This window comes from Oratosquilla oratoria, chromosome 21, assembly GCF_046742065.1.
Source record: "Oratosquilla oratoria isolate Oo_2021 chromosome 21, ASM4674206v1, whole genome shotgun sequence".
NCBI lineage: Eukaryota > Metazoa > Arthropoda > Malacostraca > Stomatopoda > Squillidae > Oratosquilla > Oratosquilla oratoria.
In genome coordinates this window covers 30,391,469-30,396,468 of record NC_134797.1, presented here as the reverse complement: position 1 = coordinate 30,396,468, position 5,000 = coordinate 30,391,469, and positions in this window count along the sequence as shown.

Below are 5,000 nucleotides of genomic sequence, written 5' to 3'. Positions count from 1 at the left end.
GAGTAATGCTTCGCTCGTTTTCGGCCTCCGCGCTTTGGACGCGCAAAGAACAAAAAAGTCTTCGCGAGTTCCATTAACATCAATGTCTTCAGGTTTCTGCCCTTATAAGGAATGCCGTAGCAAGAATGCCTTGAAGCTTTCTGAGGAAAAAAAAAACGTGGTGTTACACCCACAACCTTTCTCTCTCTCTCTCTCTCTCTCTCTCTCTCTCTCTCTCTCTCTCTCTCTCTCTCTCTCTCTCTCTCTCTCTCTCTCTCTCTCTCTCTCTCTCTCTCTCTCTCTCTCTCTCTCTCTCTCTCTCTCTCTCTCTCTCTCTCTCTCTCTTCTATTTCTTTGTCTCTATCTCCCTATATCTCTATCTCTGTCTCTCTCTCTATCTCTCTTTCGCTCTATTTCTTTATCTCTATCGCCCTATATCTCTATCCCTTTGTCACTCTATCTTTCTATCTCTACGTCTCTCTCTGTTTATCTTTCTATCTGTCCATCTCTCTATCTATCTCTCCACCTCTCTACCTCTCCGCCTCTCTACCTCTCTCCCTTTCTCCCTCTCTCCCTCCCCCTTCTCTCTCTCTCTCTCTCTCTCTCTCTCTCTCTCTCTCTCTCTCTCTCTCACACACACACACACACACACACACACACACACACACACACACACACACACACACACACAAACACACAAAAACACACAAATGAGGCTCGTAATTTTTGCATTGAGGAACCATAAACGTATTTCAATGGATCAGTCACTTAACTGATCGTTTTTGGAAGCTGGTATGACCATTATTACGAACATAGCTGCATTTCCTATGCGCCTCAAAATATATGCAAATAGTAGAATATTATATATCAAGTTTAGGATGACTGAACGGTAGGATCAAGCCAATTCAGGAATGTACTGTCGATTCATTATCTGCCTGTTGAACGTACGGTGTCTCTGTAAATTATTACTTTGGTTCCTGACTTATAGGTACTATAAGTTATTTATTCACCTAAATCAAAGGCTCTTAGTGTGCTTGCTCACGCACCCTATACATATGGGTTGATGTTCTGTAATCTACAGTACATCGCTTTAATACTATGGACCACTAAACTTATGTAGTTTATGTACTGCTGTTCTTTAACCTCATGTAGACCGCTTCGACATCGAATTGAATCGTTGTTCATCCACTAGCCACCACTAGTTTTTGGTCTGTGACCTCACTGAAGAAGTTCTCTGGCCCACTAGGGGATCTATGGATCACAGGTTGTGAACCACTAAGCTAACAAGCAATATCCACTAAGCTAACAAGCAATATCCAGTTACTGAGTAATTCGTCCGTGACCGGAATTACCCTCAGCTGAATACGATCGACTTGCGTTAGAATGAAATATGCACGTTACAACACGGGCATGAATGATTGATCAAGATGACCTAAATACACTTACCCCTGGAGACTTTAATCAGCTGAATGAAATTGTTTGGTGTAAACGGTAATGAAAACTCCAAAGCACAGCATGGGCACAAACGAATTATATTCCACATTATCTGTAAATGAAGCTCATGGAGGAATCTGGCAGCTCCTCTGCACCTGTTGCCGAATGCCGTCAAGGACATTATCAAATGTGAAAATTTAATTCCGAGATTGTGCCTTGTCGAGCAATGGCTCGAGACGACATATCTAAATATAGAATGTTGGCAGCTTACTCGGGGCGCCATTATTTATATGGCTGGCTAGGTCCAAACATATGGACTAAGCAGAGACTACGAGACCGTTATTATCATTATTATTTTCATTTTGCACCCAAAACTGGGGTACTGACGGCATGGTATCATGCAGCCAGGGGTTTTAAGGACTGTTTTGGGGCGCCCGTACGGACCGGAGCCACGCATCATTTGTCTATGTTGAAGTAAAAACTAAATCTCTATTCACAGAGAAATTATGATACTTTTGTACTACGAGTGCAAATGTCCCTCCTGTTCCCTTGAAAATATCTTTTGCTACCTCTGTGACTCCACCTCGTCCTATCCCATTTTTGTCGAAAAACGCGACTAAGTGGGACGGAGTGATGGGACAAGGGATCCTTCTCCTGATGTGTTTATCCTACGAGAAGTTAATGCATAAGAGGGTCTGGGATGAGAACTCAAAGAAAAACCCTAAAAACTGGGATATTGAATGTGCATGATTCTGGTACAGATGAATGTAAAAGGAAAGAGATTAGCAGTATGTTTGTGTGAGAAGGAAGATGGATGTGTTAGCGTTACACGAAACAAAGTTGAAAGGGTAGGTTGATTTGGAGTTTGGGAGTGTGGTGGAATGTTGAGGGGGCGAGGGAGGGAAGGAGGTGCTCAGTAGGAAAGTGATGATATAAGAAAACGCGTGGGGAAGAGGAAAGAAGTGTCTTCAAGGTTAATGTGGGTGAGGATGAAAGTGGAATGGGAAATGTAGGTTTGTGTGAGCGCATATAGATTTGGTAGTGAGAAAATTGAAGAGGATAGGGAGTCTTTGGATAATTTCAAATGAATATTTAGAGAGTTTTGATAGGAATGGGAATGCTGTGGTGTTGAGGGACCAGGAATGGGAATGCTGTGGTGTTGTTGAGGGACCAATATGGAGGTTTGGGGTACCAGGGGAAATGTTGGTGGAGAGAAGATGTTGGAGATGTGTCTGGAGAGGGAGTTGATGGTGCCTCTTTGCAGGGAAGTTTTAGAAGAAAGGAATTTAATGTGTTGTGCCATCACTGCCTACTGACTTTGCCATCAACCAGCCACGAACCACCTCCGCTCCTGATCTCGCGTTCAAATAGGGACGCTTCTTATCGCTAGGCCAGTGAGCATCCATAGCAAAGGGGTTTCAGCCTGATTTTGCCGTGTATCGCATGCTTATGCATTGCTGTTGTTCAGCCTCCAAGAGACCACTTTTTAACACTGATTAGAATCGTAAGTCATTCAGTAACTCTTATTTGTTTTTGGGTTGTGGCTCTTCTTAGGGTATGTGCGCGTTGAGTTGGCGATATTAATGCCGCTTTAGATTCTCTCTCTCTCTCTCTCTCTCTCTCTCTCTCTCTCTCTCTCTCTCTCTCTCTCACTCTCTCTCTCTCTCTCTCTCTCTCTCTCTCTCTCTCTCTCTCTCTCTCTCTCTCTCTCTCTCTCTCTCTCTATATATATATATATATATATATATATACACATACACTTTCCTCTTTCTACTCGTATCTATCTCCATCTCTCTGTATCTTTATCATCTGTCTTTCTTTCTCTATCTCTTTATTTCTGTCTCTCTGTCTCTATCCACCTCTTTGTCTCATACTGTCTCTCTATCTCTGACTCTATCTCTCGATATATGTCTATCTATCTATCTATCTATCCATCTCGAAATCTATGTATCTATTTCGATATCTATATGTATCTATCTACCTATCTATCTCCCTACATATCTCTCTACCTATCTCTCTACCTATCTCTCCACCTATCCCTCTACCTATTTCTCTGCCCATCTACCTATCTCTCTCTACCTATCTCTACCTATCTGTCTCTGTCTCTCTGTCGTTCTCTCTGCCTCTGTCTCTTTCTGTCTCTCTGTCTACCTGTCTGTCTCTCTATATGTATCTACCTTAATCTCAGTCTCTCATTCTGTCTGTCTGCCCCTATCTCTCTCCCTCCCTCCCTCTCTCTCTATCTCTATCTCTATCTCAATCTCTGTTTCTCATTCTGTCTCTCATTATATCTGTCTGTCTCTTTCTCTATCTCTCTCTCAATCTCTCTCTCAATCTGTCTCTTATTATCTCTGTCTGTCTGCCTTTCTCCCTCAGTCTGTCTCCCATTCTGTTTGTCTGTGTCTGTCTGTCTCTCACTTTCTCTCTCTCTTTCTCTCTCAATCTCTCTGTCTCTCATTCTGTCTCTCATTATGTCTGTCTCAATCTGTCTCTCATTCTGTTCGTCTGTCTGTCTGCCTGTCTCTCTCTCTCTCTCTCTCTCTCTCTCTCTCTCTCTCTCTCTCTCTCTCTCTCTCTCTCTCTCTCTCTATGTCCTTATCTCCCTCCCTCTCTCTGTCTATTTCTCTTCGTCACTCACGCACAAACACTCATGCACACACATTTAAACACACACACACACACACACACACACACACACACACACACACACACACACACACACACACACACACACACACACACACACACACACACGCATACACACACACACACACACACACACACACACACACACACACACACATTTTCTAAATGTATATGTATAGATGTGTGTGCATATATATATATATATATATATATATATACATATACATATATACATACATACATACCTATATGGAAATAGGTCGATAGGGAGGTAGGTGGATGATACATCAGCAAGCCAGATGCCACGGCTGGGACCGGTAGTAAACAAAAACCTGAATTGCTCATTCCTCACTTGGAAAAAAAAAGTTAACTCCAATAAAACATTTTGTATGCTTCCGCGTACAACTGACCCGATCCTATTGAAACTCGCCCCACATGTGGCTTGAAACACTTTTCCTTTCTACTTTGGACGTTGTCAGGCGATTTCATTCACCTCTTTGGGAGTCCATCGGTCGATAAGGTTCCTGGTCGAGACCTCATCCCTCGGGGTCCGAGCCTCCTGTAGCCAACTCGTTCTCTTATTTGAATCTCTGTACCCAACCTACCTCCAGGGGTCGTGGTTATGGAAGGAAGACGCTGCAGATGGCGAATCGAGCGCCTTCATGGTGAGAGGGAGGTGGAGGAGGGGAGAGGGAGGTGGACGAGGGGAGAGGGAGGTGGAGGAGGGGAGAGGGAGGTGGAGGAGGGGAGAGGGAGGTGTAGGAAGGGAGAGGGAGGTGGAGGAGGGGAGAGGGAGGTGGAGGAGGGGAGAGGGAGGTGGAGGAGGGGAGAGGGGGAGATACAAGGAAGAAGGGGGAAATTTAAAGGTAAGGGAGAAAGTAAGGGGGAGAGAGGGAGAGGGAGAGAAAGAGGGAGAGGGATAGAGATATATAGATAGAGAT